Below are 23,012 nucleotides of genomic sequence, written 5' to 3' on the forward strand. Positions count from 1 at the left end.
GAGTATAGAGAAAGGAGTAAATCCTGAGCATCGCCAGGAGAAATTCCTGAGCACCACCAAGTTTGGTCTAACCACCACCCCCGAAAAAAATAAATAAAAGAAGAAAGCAAACAAAGTATGCTGATATCCATAAGTATGAGATGAATAAGATTTACCTAACTCATCACTTATTTATGTCATATCTGTATCCAAAATGAAGCGAGTTATTACTCAATACTTGATTACCAAATCAGTCTAAGATGCTCAGTTAGAGAAAAGAATCAGGCTACAACCTTGCTTCCTTGAGCATGTGGAAGCTGAGTGCTCAGAAAGCTTGCTATTATCTCTCACTGATTACTTTAGAAGGAGAGAGTAAAGAAGAGGAAGTTTCCCTTCCAAGGAGGAAAGCAGAGGGACAAAAGAGTGATAGTACACTCTTCAGAGGGATTTGCATATCATGGCAGATCACTAACATCTATCTTATTTTTCCTGTTTCTTGATTCTTCAGAAACATTAGTAGAAAATTTGAGCAATTGCAAAACTTAGTTATGCAAATGCAGATAGCACAGTGATAGGGCGGTTTGCCTTGAATGCAGTCAGCCAGGCTGAGTCAGGTTCAATTCCTCCACCCTTCTCGGAGAACCTGGCAAGCTACCAAGAATATCTTGCCCACACGGAAAAGCCTGGGAAGTTACCTGTGACATATTCAATATGCCAAAACACAGTAACAACAAGTCTCAAAAAATGGAGATGTTACTAGGCCTGCTCGAGCAAATCGATGAACAACGGGAGGACAGTGTTTCAGTGTTTCAGGTACTGATTTAAAATGCATCAAAATAAGCAACATTAAAAGAAGTTATGTTTATGGAAAGTGAATGTTAATGTATTATTGCCAGAGGTTTTATCATTTAGTAATATGAATACCACATGAATAATTAACTGAGAACCAAGCTTTTATTTTCTTATGTTTAACTTAAGTTTCTACCTTATGTAAGAAAAACTGAAAAAAGAGACATTTTAGGCCAGTGAGATAGTACAGTGGTGGTGTGCTTCCCCCTATGTAGTTCAGTCATCAATAGTACATGGTTCCTGAGCCCTGCAAAGATTAAGCCTTGAGCACCCACAGGTGTGACCCAAAAGGTAAAAACACAATATAAATGAGACAGTTAGGTCATTACTATTGAAATTAAGAGTAAAATAGGGCACTCTGAATTTGGCCTTCAGGGCTGGAGTGATAGCACAGCGGGAGGGCGTTTGCCTTGCTCGCAGCCAACATGGCCGACCCGAGTTCGATTCCTCTGCCCCTCTCGGAGAGCCCGGCAAGCTACCGAGAGTATCTCGCCCGCACGGCAGAGTCTGGCAAGCTCCCCGTGACGTAGTGGATATGCCAGACACAGTAACAACAAAGTATCCAATGGAGATGTTACTGGGCCCGCTCGAGCAAATCGACGAACAACGGGAGGACAGTGACAATGACAGGATGTGTACACAAAAAGATCAAAATCCTGTAAATTACAACAACCCTGGCACAGACATAATCCAGAAGACATAGGTTCAATAAACACTTGTGCTTTGGTTTACTGTCTCTTAGGATGGAAAAGCTTATATCTAAAAAAAAAGCCATTCTATACTGGGGTCCTTTTCACACAAGTGAGTGCTGTTCTGATCAGTGGAAATTTTAAGTGGTCACAGGTCATATTTTAGTCCTGGTTTGTCTTGGGTTTTCTTACAAGCCCACCTGCAGGTTCCTATTCCTGCCTCGAACAGCCTGGTGAAAGCCTGATTCTGGGTCTTTCCCCAACTCAGACTGGCTCTATTGAATAGAAATATTAATTATCAGGTGAGCCCAAATAAATAAATTTAGATTTAAATTGAACTGAACAACAAGTAAAAGCTTTAGGTTTCACACTGGAAGGGGTTTTTTTCCTTTTCTCTTTATGAAATTCTGTTTTAGTTTAAAATGCCGTTTCCCCCTTCTTTAGGAAGTTTGCAGATCACATATAAACTAGACAGACACCAGGAACCTGATATTTTTAATCTTGGCTCTAAAACTATGGCTGATGGGAAACTTCATCGGGTGACAATTAGCAGAGAAGCAGCCGCAGTCTTTGTAGAGGTAAGACAGTAAACGCAACAGCATCAATAGTCATTTAGAATGTGACTTTCAGAGAAGTGGTCCATTTGATAATAAATGCTAAGAAAAGAGCTATGCTTTTGGCAGACTTCCATAGTTCTTTCAAGGACAATAAACAGCATGTTTTATTGTTTGATATTAGTTGTTATTTAGCCTATTAAATGTAATTAATATGTGACCATTTAAAATACTCAGCTGTCCTTTTCTTTGGTATGGAAATGTTGTCCAGCTTATCACAGTGACTATTGGTCCCATTCCTAAGGGAACATTTTCCACTGGATGACAAAAGAATCAGTGCTACCAGTATTTTAATTCAACAGAGAAAGTAAGACCCGGCTGAGAGTGAGAATATATTTTTAAAATGACTATTTAAATTATGCATTTGAAAAGTGTTTTGAAGAATAATCTATATATTCAATCACTATATTTGTTTTCTGTACATGTTACAATACAGATTATTTTGGGCCATTGAGAACAAAACATGAAGTATCATAGTAAAGGTGATAAATAGCCACAAAAGATTCCCCCATAACACTTAAATATCAATAAAATAAATGGTCTGCATATGATCAAAATAGATAAGCAGTGTCTTTCAAAGCTTATTTCAATTTAATTCTTGGTAACAAGGTAAAATTTAAATGTATAATGAATTTTATATCTAGACTAGAGAGATAGTACAGTGGACACTATCTCCTTTTTGAAATTTCCTTTTGAAAATAATAAAAATTTTAAGATTTGAAAAATTTTAAGATTTCATTACATTTATTTGTTGATTATATATCTATTTCATTACATTTCTTTGTTGATTATATATCTATGGTAGGTACTTAACCGGGGGAAAAAAATTAAGGGACAGGGTGGAGTAGAATTTGATATATTATGAAAATTTTCTATAAAACAGCTTTCTCCCTTGATCTTTCTAATATCATTAACATATGTTTTGATTTTTTAAAAGATTTTTGTCTCATTTTTATTATCAAAATTGATCACCATTTTGAATGGACAATGCTGGTGGACGTCTAATAGGTTAACCAGAATACAAGGACACATGTCATCCTGTCCTCGGGGACCGAATTCAATGCAGTCAAATTCCTGACACTGGGGACAATTTTCGGTAAGTGTCAGAATGCTGTCACTTCGTGATGAGGATCTGAAGTGTTAGGATAAATACCCAGAAGGTGTTTGCCATGTTGAAAGGAATTCCTTCTCATATTTATGATATCCCAGGGAGTGAAAAATTCTCAGAAGCTGTGACCTTGTCTCGGGGACAAGTAATCAAGAATAAGTGCTTCTGACCTTTCCACACACAGCCTTTGCTTAATAATCAAGCAGAATGAAGGTTGGTTGTTTTTGTCTAGCAATTAGGAAACACTAAACTTCTTGGTTTCTACTCTATAAACCAAGCTCACACTGATAAAAAATCAGGCATCAATAAATGACTTATTGATAAAGCTAGATTTTTACACTTTAGAAAGGATGATTTTTACTTTAGCCAATAAGTATGCTTTGGGTCCTGTTTTGCCTGGGAAGGGGGTGAAGAGGAGAGGTGCCTTTATTGTCCCAGGTAGTGCTGTACCATGGCTCCGGTCCCCTCCCCTGTTTTTAATAAGAATTTTTTTCATTGACTACTGCAAGTTTTGCATCCTACGCTTAACTCATATTCATTCATGTATTTCCCCATATATTAAAACAATTTTTGCACGGCAAAGCCTGGCAAGCTACCTGTGACATATTAAATATGCCAAAATCAGTAAGAACAAGTCTCACAATGGAGATGTTACTGGTGCTCACTCAAGCAAATCGGTGAACAACGGGAGGACAGTGCTACAGTAGCAAATTACAGATGTGATATTCTACAAAATACCTTCATGACCACTATTCACTCTCTTCAGATTCATGATAATCTCTTATTTGAAGATGATTTTTTCCCTTTGGTTTTTGGACCCACCCAGTTGTGCTCAGACTAACTCCTCACTCTGGCCTCAAGGATTTCTCCTGGGAGGCGTCAAAGGACAATAGGTGGCCCAGCAATGAGACCCAAGCTGCCTGCATGCGAGGAAAATGCCCCACCCACTGTACTGTCTCTTCACCTCTGGATATAAAACTCATTATACATTTAAATTTTACCTTTTCATCAAGAATTAGTTTAAAATAAGCTTTGACAGGCATAGTTTATCTTTTTTGATCATATATAAGATATTAATTTTATTGAGATTTAAGTGTTATGGGGGAAAACCCTTTTGTGGCTGTTTATTACTTCTGCTATACTTCATATTTTGTGATCAATAGTTCAAAAGAGTCTGTATTATCTTTCCAGTCAATGATATACTGTTTCTTTAGGTCATTTATTTTACCCCAATTTTAAAACGATTATTTAGGCACTATGACTTATACTGTAATGAATAATATCTCTGTATACTGTTAAGAGAAATGTTACTATACCTTGTTGCTACTCCTGGTCTGGACATCCCAGTTGTATACATGTGCATTAGTTAAAACTTGAGATTAGGAAAAGCCCATGAATGGATAATAAAAATACACAGTAACTGTAAATTCTATCATGACTTTTGGTCAGACAATGGACAAATATTATGATTTCTTATTTTATGGACAAAGGAAATATTACAAATTCTAGTTCTTTGCCAGGGCTCTTGTGAAGGTGACAAGGCACAAGTGGTGATGCAGCTTAAGTGAAATCTCTAGTTGCAACTGTTGAAGATCCAGATTAAACTAAATCAGGAGTGTACTTTACCTCTTGATTGAGCTAGTTTAGGTTTTTAATCCCAGATTAAACAGATTAAACTAGTTTGGGAGATTCGTGACTTCTTGACTTGCTCTAGTGGTGGTTCTGTATTATAAAGGTGCCTTAAAGGTGGATAAAGACTTTCTTGATTCTTTGACCGAAAGGCAGCTAACATTTAGGCTCCTGTTTGAGGTCACTGTTCTAGTTCCATTCCTCTTTTGTGGATACACTGATGGATCAGTTTGCTCAGGAATGAAGATGGGAGCAACTATTTCCCTTTTGGAATAGGAGACACTTGCAGCTACAGAAGTGCAGTTGTAGAATTGAGCATCTGAGTCCCAATATATGACTTTGACTAAATTTCTTGGTCATCTGTATTCCCTATTTTTTATGATGTAGTTGAATTTTGTACTTCTATCTAAAACACTTACACAGTATAAGAAATGACAAAGAACTGGAAAACCACTGAAAGAAATAAACTGATCGCCTAGCATTCAGTAATGATAACAACAGCAATGCATATAGATATAATAAAATTCTTAAAAGGACAAAGATAAAAATCAAAGACCACATTTACCTTAGAGAACAGTGGAATGGACCTTCCTCCCTGGAGACTGTGCTCAACAAAATGACGTTGCTGAACATATTATAAGAAGTAAATTTACTATAACTGTTTAAATGGAGCTTTTAACATCCAAGTGGAGGAAATTTTATCCAAGTAGATGAGAACATTTTTATGAGAAGAGTTCCTTTTTTAAAATCTATCATTGAGCTCTTTGGGTGCCCTAATGCTAGTTATATTTGAGGAGACTTTTAATAGATTATTTCCAGTAATCCATGAGACCACCCAGAGCCACACTTAGAAAATATGCAGTTTCTGAGTGGAGTTTTGGTTTAGTCTACCCCCGGGAGCTGATTTCTTTCTCAATGCCAGAAGAAAGGTCTATATGTACTTTCCCCCAAGTCATCACAACAGGTATGTTCAATGAACAAAATAAACAAAGACACAATTTCCTATCATCAGTGACTCCACTGTCTGTGAGGAGAAAGGAGGCATGTTCAGAAGTTTCCATGATTCAAGGTAGAAAATTGCTATTACTAAGTGTAAAATTGAAAAAAAATTTTCAAGACAATAAAGAAGTATGTGGTTAACTATGAAAAGTGATTTAACCACATTTTTGAAGGAGATCATTTTAATTAAAAAGTAAAATGACAAAGTTCATTATATACATTTGAATTTTCCTACAAGTTTAAATATAGAAGTTATTGGCACAGAATTTAAAATATTATTGACATGGTTCAAGAGTAATATGTTAAGAACTATCTTTCTCAGCTAGAAGTTAAAGTTGAAATTCAAGTAAAATTTATAGCCTGTAGCAATTAACTCTAATAAAATTATACATATTCATTTCACCTGTGTCTAGGGGCATGCATCTTGATCAAAAGCTCATAAAATATTTCATGTTTTAGATGAATTTATGTTAGGGTGGTTTTTAATCTAATTTTGTTGCTACTTTTATATAAGTAACTACAAGAAGCCTATAGTTCTTTTGTTCACAATTAGAGTGCATAAAGAAAACTTCCTTTTATTAAATTATATTAAATTTATTAATTTATTAAATTATAGTAAAATACACCATCAGTCTTGGTAAAAAAAATGCATCAATTTCTCAAAGCAAATTATTGCAAATTTTTTCATGTTCATGGTCTGGTCACAGTCCTCCGTTGTTCATCGATTTGCTCGAGGGGGCCCAGAAACGTCTCCATCATGAGACTTCTTACTGTGTTTGGCATATCGAGTACATCACGGGTAGCGTGCACTTTTTTCTTGTAAGCTGTTTTCATCCATTAAGCTATCCATTTGCTAAAAATAACCATTTTATCTTTTGTCCTTATATGACCAATTTACTATTGTTATGTACTATGACTTTCCTTTGGAAAAAGATAATTCAGCATTATTGTCAAATCAATGTACTCTCTTTTTCCCTATTTTTAATCAGTTTTATTAGTGATGATTAATTAGGTTCATTTTCAAGGTTCTATATAATAACAGCTTAATCCTAATTTAAATACAAATCATGGGCCCAGACCCAACCTCAGGGCCAGCAGAGGCAAATGCGGAGCACTGCCAAAAGATGGCGCCCAGAAACGTCAGGAGCACCGCAGAGGGTATTAGATGACAGCATCAGGGACATAAGCGGCCCCTCCCACCCACAGGTATGGCAGCATGCTTTGTGTAGCTTCCGAGCGGCAGCTTATTTCCCCCTTTCCCAGCACATTGGACTCACAGCTAAACCTCCATTTCCTTATTCTAAAGTGGACATGCTGACTATCCCAAACACATTAGGCTATAGACCACTGGCCTAGTCCAATCAAAGTATACTGAAACAGCCACCTCCATCAACCAAGCTCATCCAGAATCCTTTCTCAAAGCAAGAGAAGAATACTGATAGTGAACAGGAAGGTCCCACCTCCATACCACCACAACAACTTGAAGAAACAATCCCCACCACGGGGAGAGGATGAAGAAGAGTCCAGAGTGCTCAACAGGAATTACCCACAAATAGAATGTCTCCGAAAAAGAATTCAGAGATGAAATGTTGAAGATGTTCAATGAACTCAAAGAAAAGGTGGAACATACATTCAGCAAGTTAAAGGAGGACATGAAACGAATAATGGAATGGACAGCCAATAAAACTCAGGAAGAAATGAGAGCAGAAGTAAAAAAGCTGCAAATAGAAATGTCACAAATAAAAGCATCGGTAGGTAAAATAAAAAACTCAGTGGGTGCCCTCAACAGTAGAATGACTACAGCTGAAGACAGAATAATTAAGCTTGAAGATGAGCAGCAGAAAGCTTACAGGCAATAACAAACAATGGGAAAAGACCTCAAAATACCTTTAGGATGAATCAGAGTCCTAGGGAATGAAATCAAGAGGAACAACACGAGAATCATTGGAGTACGAGAAGGACAGGGAGGCAAACCCAATGAAAAAGCCACAGTTAAAGATATCATCACCGAGAAGTTCCCAGAGCTGGAGAATGCAGGCATCCAGATCCAAGGAGGCAGAAGTGTGCCAGCTAAAAGAGAGCTAATAAAAAGGCATATCATAGTCAGAATGATGGATGCCATGGGTAGAGACACAATAATGCAAGCAGCAAGGTCAAAGAAGGAAATCACATACAAAGAATCACCCCTTAGATTTACAGAAGTCCTATCAGAGGAAACCGTTCAAGCCCAAAGATAATGGTGGGATGTAGTGAAGAAAATCAATGAAATTAACACCTCACCAAGAATAATTTATCCAGCTAAACTTTCACTCAAACTTGAAGGAACTATACACTATTTCATGGATAAACAACAGCTCAAGAACTTTATAGATTCAAAAGCAAACTTAAAACAAGGACTAAAAGGGCAAGAAAAAAATCCTACAAGCACAACATCGACAGAAAGATGGCACAAGACCCTGTGCCAATAATATCTCTCAATGCCAATGGTATACATGCACCAATTAAGGATACAGGTGGCAAAATGGATTCAGAAACTGAACCCAACATTTTTCTGCCTACAAGAAGCACATTGGAACAGTCAGAGCAAACATAGTCTCTACTTCGAAGGATGGAAAACAATCCTGCAAGCAAACAACTCCCTCAGAAAAGTCGGGGTGGCTATCCTAATATCTTACAACATTGATTTCAGGTGGAAAAGATTAGAAGGGACAGAGAAGACCATTTTTTAATAATCAGTAGATATGTACAGCAGGAAGAAATCACACTCCTAAATGTATATGCACCTAATGAGGGACCAGCTAAATACGTAAAACAACTGCTAAAGGATTTTAATAAGGACATTACTAGCAACACAATAGTAGTTGGAGACTTCAACACCATCTTATCACCTCTAGATAGTTGAAGAAGATTAAAACTCAGCAAGGAAACACTGACTTTGGGGGAAGAAATAGAAGAGAGAGGGCTGGTAGATCTATACAGGGCTTTACATCCCAAAGAGAGAGAATACACATTTCTTTCCAGTGCACACGGATCATTCTCCAAAATAGACCACGTGCTGGGTCACAAAACAATACCCCAATAGAATCAGGAATATAGGAATTGTATCAACTATCTTTTTAGATCACGATGCATTGAAGAGAGAAGTTAATCACATACAAATGCAGAGAACCAAATCAAATACCTGGAAATTAAACAACTCAATTTTGAACAACAAGTGGGTCAGGAAGGAAATCAAGTAATAAATCAAAAGATACCTGGAAACAAATGAGAATGAAGACACGACTTACCAGAATTATGGGACAAAACTAAAGCTGTATTAAGGGGAAAATTTACAGTGCTGCAAGAGTTTCTTAGGAAGGAAGATAGGACCCACATAAATAACTTGACTTCATAGCTTAAGATCTTAGGAAAGGACCATCAAAAGTACCCCAAACCCAACCCCATCAAAAAATGGGGTGAGGAAATGAACAGAAACTTTCGCAAAGAAGAAATTTGAATGGCAAAAAGGCACATGAGAAAATGCTCTACATCACTAATCATCAGAGAGATGCAGATCAAAACCACAATGAGATATCATTTCACACCACAGAGACTGGCCCACATCCACAAGAACAAAAGCAACCGGTGCTGGCGCGGATGTGGCGAGAAAGGGACCCTCCTTCACTGCTGGTGGGAATGCCGGCTGGTCCAACCCTTTTGGAAAACAGTATGGACGACTCTCAAAAAATTAGAATTTGATCTGCCATTTGACCCAGATATAGCACTCCTGGGAATATATCCCAGAGAGGCAAAAAGGTATAGTCGAAGTGACATCTGCAATTGTTTGTTCATTGCAGCACTCTTTACAATAGCCAGAATCTGGAAAAAACCTGAGTGCCCAAGAACAGATGACTGGTTAAAGAAACTTTGGTACATTTACACAATGGAGTACTATGTAGCTGTTAGAAAAGATGAAGTTATGAAATTTACATACAAGTGGTACTACATGGAAAGTATCATGTTAAGCAAAATGAGTCAGAAAGAGCGGGATAGACACAGAAAGATTGCATTCATCTGGGGAACATAAAGCAACAAAAAGGGAGAGTAACACCCAGGAATGGCTGAGATTAGTACCAGGAATTTTGCTCCATGAATGGAAGGCCAGCCACAGGCTCTAGGTGAAAAGGAAGCTCAGATAGAGAAGAGAGTACCAAATGAAGGGTGTTGTGAGGGTCCTCCCAGGGTGGGAGAAGCATGCTAAAAGTAGTCGATAGACCAAACATGATTGCCACTCAAAGCCTCTCTTGCAAAACACAGTACCCAAAAGAAGAGAGAGAGAACAAGGGGGAATACCCTGCCACAGAGGCAGGATGGGGGGGGGGGGGATGAGGGTGGGGGGATACTGGGACCCATGGGGATGGATGACGGGCACTGGTGGAGGGATGGGCACTTGATCATTGTATAACTGAAACCCAAGCACAAAATTTGTAAGCCTATAACTGTACCTCATGGTTTTTCACTAATAGAAAAAGAAAAAAAAAAGTACCCCAAACCAGGCAGAAGGAAAGAATTAATGGATGGATTCACTAGCGAATTCTTCCAAACATTTTAAAAAAATTTTTTTATTGATGAATCACCATGAGGTACAGTTACAGAATTACAAATTTTCGTGCTTGTGTTTCAGTTATACAATGCTTGAGTACGCATCCATCCACCAGTGCCCATTCTTCACCACCGATGATCCCAGTAGCCTTCCCACACACACCCCATGTGATTCCGCCCACCCCACACGGAATCTGTGGCAGAGCATTCCCTTTTGTTCTCTCACTCCTTTCAGTGTTGTGGTTTACAATAGAGGTATTGAGTGGCCATCACGTTTGATCTATAGTCTACTTTCAGCGCACATCTCCCATTCCAAGTGGGTCCTCCAACCACACTTTACCTCGTGTTCCATTCTCTATCTGAGCTGCCTTTACCTCCAGCATGTGAGGCCAACTTCCAAGCCATGGAACAAAGCTCCTGGTACTTACCTCTACTATTCTTGAATGCTAGTCTTCCATTCTGTTACTTTGTATTCCACAGATGAATGCAATCTATGTCTGTCTCTCTCTTTTTGACTCATTCCACTTAGCATGATACTTTCCATGTTGATCCACTTATAGGCAAAGGTCATGATTTGATCTTTTCTAGCAGCTACATAGTATTCCATTGTGTAGATATACCAAAGTTTCTTTAACTAGTCATCTGTTCTTGGGTACTCGGGTTTTTTCCAGATTCTGGCTATTGTAAACAGTGCTGCAATGAACATTCGAGTGTAGATGTCATTTCGACTATACTTTTTTGCCTCTCCAGGATATATTCCCAGGGGTGATATTGCTGGGTCAAATGAGAGCTCAATTTCTAATTTTTTGAGAATCATCCATACTGTTTTCTGAAATGGCTGAACCAGTCAGCATTCCCACCAGCAGTGTATAGGGTCCCTTTCTCCCCACTTCCATGCCAACACTGGAAAGGAATGCAATGAGATGTTTATATAGTTGACACTTAAATAAGGCAGAGTTCAGAAGGAATGTTATGCCCTGCATTTGAATACTTGAGTATAATTTTTATTAACACCAAAATGCTGTTCTAGACATGGTATGGGCCATAAACCATGACAATAATATACACAGTCAGTGAAGATATTTTGTATGTTTTATTATATACATGGACTGGAGTGATAGCACAGTGGTAGGGCGTTTGCCTTGCACGCAGCCAAGACGGCCGATCTGAGTTTGATTTCTCCACCCTCTCAGAGAGCCCGGCAAGCTACCGAGAGTATCTCGCCTGCATGGCAAAGCCTGGCAAGCTCCCCGTGATGTATTCGATATGCCAAACACAGTAACAAGAAGTCTCACGATGGAGACATTACTGGGCCCACTCGAGCAAATCGATGAACAACGGGATGACCATGATTATATACATATTGTATTCATTTAAAAAGAAGTGAGAAAGAAAATGCTATTAAGAAATTCATCACTTGATCACTTGGTCACTTGATTTCCTGTTAATCATTGATTTGCTTGGGCGGGCGCCAGCAATGTCTCCATTTGTCTCTGTCACGTGCTAGTGTAGCCCAATGGTGTCTGCTCATTCCAGGAACACGAAGAGCCTCAAAGCGATTGTTCAGGATTTTGACGAAGAAGTCTGACCATCTTGTAGATAGGTGGCCACACGGTCTTTTGACGTCCCGTGGAATCTAGTCGATAATGCCTCTAGTCCAGCAGTCATCTCTAAATTTCATTACGTATCCAGCCCACCTGATTTTTGATGCCTTGGCAAACAAGACAGCATCCCTGATTCTTGATTGTCCACGGAGGTCGGAACATCGGATTTTTTCTGTCATTTGAGTGACACATGATACTCCAAGCATAGCTCTTTTGGTTCCTCTTTGGGAGACGTGCATAGCATTCTCATCCTGTTTTTGTAGGGACCAGGTATCTGAGGTGTATGTTAATGCAGGAAGAACAGTGGAATCAAGAGATGTGCATGGAGCCAGAGGTTCTTCATCATCTTAGCTATTTCTTAAACGCTCTGAAGGCGTTCAAAGCCACTCTCTTCCTTTGTGCAACTCAGGTGCCAGGTCATTCATCATGTTGAGTTCTCGACCTAGGTACACATAACTGTTGCATTCAGAGATGTTCATTCCCTTGAGAGCGAATGGAACATCAGGAACGAGTCCATTTCTCATAAACATTGTCTTATGAGATTCAGCTGTATTCCAACCTTTCCACATTCACAGTCGAAGTTGACCAGCATTTGTGCTGCTTGGCTAATGTTTGATGTTATTAGAATGATGTCATCATCGAAGCAGAGATGGTGTACTTGCTTACTGTCTATCTTCACTGCCATTCCTTGCCATTCCAGTCATTGCATGATGTTCTTGAGGGTGGCACTGAAGAGTTTCAGTAAAATGGTATCACCCTGCCAAAACCCTCTCTTGACATGGATGATCACTTTCTTGTAGAATGGAGAGATCTTGGTAGTGAATCCATAATACATCTCATGGAGGATCATGATGTATTGAGTGAGTTTGAATGCCCTGTTTAGCTAAGGCTTCGACGACCACTTCAGTCTCAACAAAATCATAGTCCTTCTTTAAATCAATGAACGTTAGACAGAGCGGCATTTGAACTCCTGAAAGACCTCAATGGGCTTGGTTGTCATGTGAATATGGTCAATCGTGCTGAATCCTTTGTGGAACCCGGCTTGCTCGCATAGTTGTCCTTCATCTAGTGTTCTGCCAATCCTATTCAGGATGACTCGAGTGAACAGATTGCAGACCACAGACAACAGGCAGATCAGGCGATAGTTGCCAATGTCATGGATGTCTCCCTTCTTGTATAGTAAAACAGTCCTGCTGCTTTTCCATTGGGATAGAACCTTGCATTCAGACAGGTAGCATGTGAAAAGCCGAGCCAGTGTATCGATGAGTACTGACTGCATGTTCTTCAGGTGTTTGGGTCTGACATTGTCTGGGCCATGTGCTGTTTGCTTCTTTACCAACAATTGGTGTGTCAGGTTTCAGAAGGGAAAACCTTGGGAACAACATATCCATCCTGTGGAATTTGTTATGTGTGCAGATGGATGTGGCTATCAAAGGGATCCGAGAAGAAGTCATAGATGATCTTCTCCATTGCCCTTTTGGAAGATGTGATAGATCCATCAGGACGTCGGAGGGCAGTCATCTTGGTCTAGTAGTTGGCGAAGTACAGTCGGACGTTGTGAATGCTTTTCCTATCTTCTGCCACATGAGGCAGCACTGCTATTCCTCTCTTTGAGGTTTTCCTTTATCGCTTCTCTACACTGCTTTGCGAGCTCAGACATTCGCTTGCGGTTACCTGAGGCTTGTGTCAAGCCATGGTGGCAAATGAGCTCAAGAGTTTTTGAAGACAGGCATCTCTTACTAGCTATCTCTGTCTGGGTGTTCCTTGAACAATCATGGAGATGCTGAACCAGTCAATCGTATTCTTTGTCAATATTGTCAAAGGTGGTATCTTCCCATGTTGCCCCAATAGTGCCAAAGAGCTCCCAGTTCGTAGTCTTTCTGGGAATTCTCTTCTTAAACTTTGTAGCCCTTTCTCCCCACTCCCTGAAGCAGAATTTTGCACAAAGGAGATGGTGGTTTGATCCCCTTTGGAATTTTGGGACAACAGTGACATTGGTCAGGCAAGACCGTTGATTGAATATGATGTGGTCAATTTCATTTTAGAACCATCCACCAGGAGACTCCCAGTTGGTGGTCTTTCTGGGAGTTCTCTTCTTAAACTTTAAAGTTTAGATTCGGCCTTCTGGAACTCTGAGTTACCATGGATGATGAACTCAGACAGTCACTCACCCTGTGCATTCCATTCTAGGCCATGGGTCTTGATGTGGAGTTCTTCGGCTGATCTTCTCGATCTTATCTTGCCATTAAAATCACGACAATGATCTTGTAGAAGGCTGGACTGGACGAGCCGGCTTTGATTCCTCTGCCCCTCTCGAGAGCCTGGCAAGCTACTGAGAGTATCTCGCCCACATGGCCAAGCCTGGCAAGCTATCCGTGACGTATTAGATATGCCAAAACCAGTAACAACAAGTTTCACAATGGAGACATTACTGGGCCGGCTCGAGCAAATCCATGAGAACAAGTAGAGGACAGTGACAGTGACAGTGAAGACAAAGTGAAGACATTAGTGCTTTTATTTATTTTTTGCTTCAGCTATTGCATACCATTTATTAATATGAGGTGGTTCCCCACATTGCATTAAAAGTGGCTTGAGGGTAGTCCCTAGCATCCCAAAACCAAAAAGAAAGGAAAATCAAAGCAAAAAGGGAAAAAGACTTCAATAGCAAAATTGTCCCCCAAAGATTAGGGGCTCTAAGTTTCTGCACTGAATCTAATGTATATATTATATGTACGATGTATGTCAGACATGTATATAATGTATGTATGGTGTATATCAGACATGCATATATTGTATTGTGATGTACATCAGACATACATATATGGTATATAAGTAAGCCAAGAACTATCAATGCTCTGGGGGACAGGAATAAAACACAGCATCCACCGTGAAGACAGATGATTTGAGAAGAGTAGGTTCTGTCGCCCAAGCACTGTGAGGTTGGGCCATGTGGACAGTCCTGAATTCTGTGTTCACAGGCCTGTTGGCTTTCCTGGGGATGGGAGCCATAGTCCTGTCACCCCCAAACACAGTACGCTCACTGTCCAGTACCTAGATTATGGGCCACACTTCCTCATCAAATTATTTGAATGATGACTTTTAAAGAACCAAGTGGCAAGGCCAGAGAGGGAGTGTAGCAGGTGAGTCACTTGGCTTGCATGCAGCCAATCAGGTTTGATTCTGAGATCTCATCTGATCCCTGAGCCCAGAACCAGGAGTAAGCTTGAAGCAGTAGCAGGAGTAAGCGCTGAGCACTGTCAGGAGCAATCTCTGAGAACTCCCAGGAGTAATCCCTGAGCACAACGCCAAATTACTCTTCAGCTCTGCCAAGATGGATGTCTGAACACAGAGCCAGGAAAAAGCGGTGATCACCGTGGAATGTGGCTCCAAGAACCGAGCACAGCTAGCTGTGAACGCCCTCCACCATACCTCAAGCAAAACAAAATAAAACTAACAAAGGAAAAGTTGCAGAGGAACCGTTCTGGTGTCCCTGAGCTTGCAGGCGGGAGCTGCAGTGCGCTCTCCTTAATCTGGTTGCTCACCCGTCCCAAGGAGAACGGGCAGAGGGTGCGGGGTGACCTGATGCCCGCGGTGCAGGTGCACGCTGTCCCTCCTCCGTGCCCGCGCGTCCTCGTGTCCCAGGCCCTGTTCCCTAAGGTCTCCCGCTCCTCCTCTTGCAGACGCCCCCGGAGCAGACGCCGACACGCTCCGCGCGGGAAGAAGCGGCTTCACCGGCTGCCTGTCGGCGGTGCGCTTCGGGCCAGCGGCTCCCCTGAAGGCGGCGCTACGCCCCGCAGCCACTGCCCGGGTCAGGGTCCGAGGCCACGTGAGCGCAGTGCCCGGCTGTGCTGGGCGCTCGGGGTCCGGCGCCCCTGCACGCCAGGCCACCCCGCTCGCCGGCGGTGCAGGTGCGTACCCTCCGCCCAGGTGCATGGGCCACGCGCGGTCGGCCTGTAGCCCCCGGGCTCTGTCCCTCCGCACCTTCCTGACCGCTCTGTAGCCTCGCCTCCCTCCTCTGCGTGGCTGTCCGCATCCTTTGCAGTGCTTCTGTTTTAAATGTGGGTTTCCCCCTCTCAGAAGCCCTCCTTTCCTCTCCACTCGGTCGTTATCCCATTTTCTGCTGTAGGTCGTTCAGGAGCAACAGATGAGGGAGAGCCCCTAGTTAATGCGGACAGACCTGATTCCGCGGTCATCGGAGGTAAGGAGGCCTAGAATGACCACGCCTCCCGTTGTTCCCCAAGTCAGAATAACCCTGCACCTAGCTGGGAAGAACGGGTCCCATCCTGCAAGGACCATAGCAGGCCATAAGGATTTGTTTGACGCAGGAATGTTATGTAGCAACCCAGCTCCTCTGGACATGCTAGAAGAAGGAAATCTTTCTTTTTTAAAGATTGTGTTAAAATGACACGGTTTCCAAAGATATTCATAGTTGATTTTTAGACAAGCAGGGTTCCAGCATGGCCCTATCCGCATGCCCTCACCAGAATCCCCTTCCCTCACCAGTGTCCCCAGGTTACCTACAGATGGCCTCCTTGCCAGGCACATTGTTAGGCCGGGTTGTTGTAGTTTGGATCTCATGTTTTCAGACTCGTTGGGTGTGTGGTTTGTCTATAGAGCAATACCACTTCTCTGCATCACTGGTGTATCAGAGGCCCTCAGCCTTGCCTTCACCTGAAGATCCTAATGAAGGATAGCTGAAAGACACTAAACTAAGGAGCATAGTTGCATTTGCAAGTTGCCATTTATATTTAAATATTTCTCAGCATGTATTTATTTAAGAGGTATTTATTTTTATTTGTTTGATTTGACATAGAGTCTTACACAGCTCAGTCTATTGACCTAAAACATTTTGAAATTAGATTAAAACTAAAGTATATATCAAGACAAAGAGTTAAACTATGCGAGCAGCAATTTTCTTTCTTTTTTGTTTTTTTGGGTCACACCTGATGATGCTCAGGGATTACTCATGGCTCTCCACTCACAAATTACTCTGGCCGTATTCAGGAGACCAAATGGGATGCTGAGGATCAAACATAGGAAAGCCAAATGTAAGACAAATACCCTACTCACCGTACTATCACTCAGGCCCCAAGTAGTAATTTTCTTAAGTGTGAAAATACGTAACTAGGACCAGGAATGTAGCTCAAGTGGTTATTCCTGGCATAGGCATGGCCTTGCATTCTATACTCTTTGCTGATCGCAAGGGTGTGGTTTGGTGGCTACAGGCGGAAAGCAAAAAGCTGGTTGGCCCTCACCAATGCAGCAAGAATCACTAGGATTGTGGGACTGGCCCCACCTGTAATTCCTTTTCAGCTGGGTTTGATATCTCACACGCATACATATAGTACATATAAATATATTGTCCTGGATTAATTTTATATTAGGTTATGTATATTTGAAGAAGTAAAAACTCAATGTAAATATATAAATATGTTCTTGAAATAGACTTTTCTCCGGTCTGAAAAATAAATATTCAATTTTCCTTCAATTATCCCTACTTACCATACAAAGAACACATACACTCTTTTAAGGACATTACTGAAATGCTAGTTCCTTATAAACTCTGGTGAGTAGGAAGTAAATTGTTCTCCATTTGATAGCTGTCCACAGTAAGAAAATTGCGCCCAGGCTGGGTCATCTGGCTGGGTGCCCACTGTTTAGCCAGACTGGACACCAGCTCAGAATGGATCTCCTCATTTTGCTTACTTTCTTCTGGACACCAATATTTTCCCCAAAATTGGCATAGTATTCAGACTACTTTTTTTTTAATGTGTTAGCAAATATAGGCTGGAATGCTCATGTTTTGATTCCTATATCAAAATCTTTTATTTTTTGCAGTGAGTGTAGTATGGAATCCCAATTACATAATTCTAAGAATAAAAAGTATCTTACTTATAATGTACACTTAAAGGGATTCCTTTCATGTTAAAATCTGAATTAAACCTTGAAACATTGTTTACTTTTTCATTTGGTTTTTGGGGTCACACAGCAGTGCTGAGGATGAATTCCTGGCTCCAAACTCTGGGATCGTTCTTGGCAGGGCTCAGGAGACTATATGGAATTGTGGGATTCAAATCTGGTTTGGCTATGTGCAGGCAAGTGCCCTACCTACTGCATTATCTCTCTGAACCTCTAGTTTATTTGTAAAGAAATGACTCAACTATAATGTAAAAGCCAATTTAAGACAATGTGATTTGTATCTTCAGAATAGTAATCCAAGATGATAAAATTGCACAATATCCTCAAATTTGGTACCCACTTACTAGGAAGAACACAGATAGTAGTCAAATGTATGATAGAACAAAAGACATGGTCCCTAGAACTTCATTGCTTTTATCCAAATATCATTGGCTGGATATGAAACATTAAGTCTCACCAGTGTTGTTTCCCTGAGGAATCCTACTTGTATCTTGACAGACGGAATGAAGAATGAGATCAAGGAAGCTCTTGAGAATGTAACAACCCAGATCAATATTCCTGGGTCCTCTTGCTATCTGCCACACATCTGTGCAGTGGTGTCACGGATTGTTCCCTAGTGTCTTGGCTACTGAGATCATTTACTTGTCAAATCCAAGTATTTGTGTAATTGCTAATAGATTCCACTTAATGCTTAAGGGATGTTATCAGTGAGTGGATTTTTCTACATTTTGCACTTTATTGTTTTTTCTCATTGAAAGGGAAGAATGGTATAGAAAATAAAATGTTACAGGAAAGAAGGATTAGCTTTAACTATCTTCAAACCTGGTAAATCAAAGATCACAAAGGTTTAGGGCGGGAGCGATAGCACAACGGGTAGGGCGTTCGCCTTACAAGCGGCCAACATGGCCGACCCGAGTTCAATTCCTCCGCCCCTCTCGGAGAGCCCGGCAAGCTACCGAGAGTATTCGATATGCCAGACACAGTAACAACAAAGTCTCCAATGGAGACGTTACTGGGCCCGCTCGAGCAAATATTGTATATGGGCAAATAAACTTGTCAAAAGCACATTACACTGGAGTTGCTGATAGGAAGGTAATGGAGGGAATCAGATGCATTTTGCCAATTATCTCATCCTTTCCAGCTAGTGAATGAAGAAAGGTTATTTTAGAATCCTACTTAACCTCACAAAACAAACAAAACTGATCAACCACGGCCAGAGAGACAGAACAGCAGATAAGATGTTTGCATTGTTCATGGCTGACCTGAATTTGATCCTTGGCATCCCAAATGGGCCCTCAAGCACTGCCAATAGTTATCCCTAAACACAGAGTCAAAGTAAGCCCTGAGCACCATTGGTTGTATCCTCAAAACAAGAAAAGTAGTCAATCATATACATAAAATCCTAGATGTTTTAGTGTATGGTGACAAGTGTATAATCAAGGAATCTTATAATTGTTATTGTTTTTTTTAAATAACACTGCAGTATCTCCATTTAAATGGAGTTTACCTAAAACATAATCTACCCAAACTTCACCCAAAGAACTTTGGGTCTGTTGTATTCCACTTACATTGAAGTCTATTATTACATTACCATTTACTATTTTAGGATAATATACTAAAGAAACTAAGTATATAATATAAATTTTGAATCATGTAGTTAAGCAGTAACATATTTTATAGTATTATGTCATTTTAACCTATGATTACTATCATTTTTTCATCATCCTGTTAATCGTCGATTGCCTCGAGCAGGCCCCAGTAACGTCTCTTTCATCCTAGCCCTGAGATTATATTCACGGCTCTTTAGGAGAATGAGACCCATCATTGTTACTGGTATTTGGCATATTTGGTACGCCACGGGGAGTTTGCCAGACTCTACCCTGTGGGCAGGCTACATTCGATAGCCTGCAAGTTTGTCCAAAGTAGGAATGAGATAATAAGATGTTCTTGTCCGGGATCTGGATTTTATAGTCTCTGAGTCTTGGCCGTGTAATCCCATCAGCGGCCAAGACTCAGAGACTATGATTACTATCAAGTCTCATAAAAGTATATTGACTAGAGCTTTTTTATATCTTGATTTGATATAGATTGAATATCTGTTATATACCAATATGACATTTTCAGTTAGCAGTTTAATGTTAATAGCATGGAAATTTTAATATCACTAATGCAGTTATAAGTGATTTTTTAAAAATAATACTTCTATCCAGGAATTCCACCCCAAAATTCTTACTCTGCTGTGCAATTTAATATTGAGAATCATTATCATAGCCAAGATTTTCAATTCTTAAAAACATTTCCATTAAGATATGTCAAATAATTAACATATAACTATCAATATTTCTGCAAATAGACTATCATATTATCTATTATCTGTTGATGTATGATGAATTTTTACCCTTCTAACTATGTAATGCAACCCACATTTATTATATCACATTTTCTGTTGACTAGGAATTTGGTCATAGCTTAGCTGAATCTTCTGGTCAGTGACAGCATTAAGTATCATAAAGTTAGAAGGCTGAACAAATCAAGACTTTAAAATCTAGATTTTATTTCTGGCTGCTGTCAAGAGCTTGCATTTGGCACTCCGAATCTTTCAGCCTCTCCTTGCCACATCCTTTCTCCCAGCATGAATATTTGCCACCTATCAGTCTTCAGAAGGAGAGTCTCCAGTGAGACAATGCTAGAACACCATGTTAATGTATCTGGTAGTCACTGTCACTGTCACGGTCCTCCCGTTTTTCATCGATTTGCTCGAGCTGGCCCAGTAACATCTCCATTGGAGACTTTGTTGTTTCTGTGTTTGGCATATTGAATACATCACGGGGAGCTTGCCATGCTCTGCCATGCGGGCGAGATACTCTCAGTAGCTTGCCGGGCTCTCCAAGAGAGGCAGAGGAATCGAACTCGGGTCGGCCATGTTGGCTGCATGCAAGGCAAACGCCCTACCGCTGTGCTATTGCTCCTGTACATATAATGAAGTATATTACTTATGTGCTATATTTTATTCATTAGAGACAAGACATAAGCCCTGCATATAAGCAATAGAAGGGGAGAAAAATATTGGTCTCCATGGATACAGATCCATTAAGACACCCCTTGGCCTCATACAGATATAAGATACACATGTTATACTACAGCAGTTCCAATAGTACAGCAGCAGTACTATTATGAGAATATTATGAGAATATTTACATCATTTGCTTGAGCGGGCCCAGTAACGTCTCCATTGGAAACTTTGTTGTTACTGTGTTTGGCATATCGAATACGTCATGGGGAGCTTGCCAGGTTCTGCCCTGCGGGCGAGATACACTCGTTAGCTTGCCGGGCTCTCCGAGAGGGGCAGAGGAATCGAACTCGGGTCGGCCATGTTGGCTGCATGCAAGGCAAACGCCCTACCGCTGTGCTATTGCTCCTGTACATATAATGAAGTATATTACTTATGTGCTATATTTTATTCATTAGAGACAAGACATAAGCCCTGCATATAAGCAATAGAAGGGGAGAAAAATATTGGTCTCCATGGATACAGATCCATTAAGACACCCCTTGGCCTCATACAGATACAAGATACACATGTTATACTACAGCAGTTCCAATAGTACAGCAGCAGTACTATTATGAGAATATTATGAGAATATTTACATCATTTGCTTGAGCGGGCCCAGTAACGTCTCCATTGGAAACTTTGTTGTTACTGTGTTTGGCATATCGAATACGTCATGGGGAGCTTGCCAGGTTCTGCCCTGCGGGCGAGATACACTCGTTAGCTTGCCGGGCTCTCCGAGAGGGGCAGAGGAATCGAACTCGGGTCGGCCATGTTGGCTGCATGCAAGGCAAACGCCCTACCGCTGTGCTATCGCTCCAGCCCTTTACCTTTTTTACCTTTATTCACATCATACTGGAGCGATAGCACAGCGGTAAGGCATTTGCCTTGCATGCAGCCAACATGGCAGACCCGAGTTTGATTCCTCCACCCCTCTCGGAGAGCCCGGCAAGCTACCGGGAGTATTCGATATGCCAGACACAGTAACAACAAAGTCTCCAATGGAGACGTTACTGGGCCCGCTCGAGCAAATCGACGAACAACGGGAGGGCCTTTACCTTTACCTTTACTTTTAAAATAACCAATGCCTGCTTGCTTGTTAGCACGAAGAATGAGCCTTCTCTAAAAAGTCACACTTTTGTATCTAAGGGTGAGGCATTAGTATAAATTAGTATAAATTCAATAATCATATGTCTTTTGGATAAAGGTTTAAAACTTTAGATACATCTAAAAGTTGTATGGATTTACAAGTGAACTTAGTTTTATATGACTTTGTTTATGGATATATATGCTCATAGAAATTATTATATAGATATATGCACTTTGATATAAATTATGTTAAGGCAGTCTATTTGATTTTTAAAATGTAGGTTCCGAATTTATATTTTTAACATTCTTCTCTTTCTAGGAGTGATAGCAGTTGTGATATTTATCTTGATCTGCCTCACTGGCATAGTAATATGTATTTACCAACAGAGATGGTTACATCAGAAAAATGAGACAAAAATTCCTCCGAATGGAGACAATGCTGAGACTGCTCTGAAAAGTGAGCCCAACCTGCAAAGTTTAGTCACTGAAAGCCAGAAAGAGTACTTCTTCTGATCTGCAGCCATGCTTTATTTATTGCAATGATGACTTGCCTTTCTTGTTCAACCAGAGCCCCTCTTGACCTTCTGGAATAGGTGGTGACAATAATGCCCACAGCTAGTCGGCATATAGATGCACTCTGCTCAGGGCTTGTTTATGATATGTGGAACAGGGACTTTGTGTACTCATTAATCACTCCTTGGCATTTTCTCAGAATTCTGACATGATGTTATAAAATTGAATTGTATTTTGCATAATGACCTTGGATTTTAAATAGAAACATGGATTTACACTTCGTCTCTTAAAAATTTATCATTAAGGTTTATAAAGGTCAGGGCTGGACTTGGAGTTTTATGCCTTGTTCAAATCTGTGCTGTATTTTCTTCATCAATTACAGACTGACAT

At 40.6% G+C, this 23,012-nt stretch overlaps 1 pseudogene; it reads left to right on the forward strand.

The window, feature by feature from the left end:
- Positions 1–22,622, forward strand: part of LOC130034947 (contactin-associated protein-like 3) — a 159,129-nt pseudogene extending 136,507 nt beyond the window's left edge.
- The last annotated feature ends 390 nt before the right edge of the window (positions 22,623–23,012 follow it).

Source organism: Sorex fumeus, unplaced genomic scaffold (genome assembly GCF_029834395.1).
Source record: "Sorex fumeus unplaced genomic scaffold, SorFum_2.1 ptg000063l, whole genome shotgun sequence".
Lineage (NCBI taxonomy): Eukaryota > Metazoa > Chordata > Mammalia > Eulipotyphla > Soricidae > Sorex > Sorex fumeus.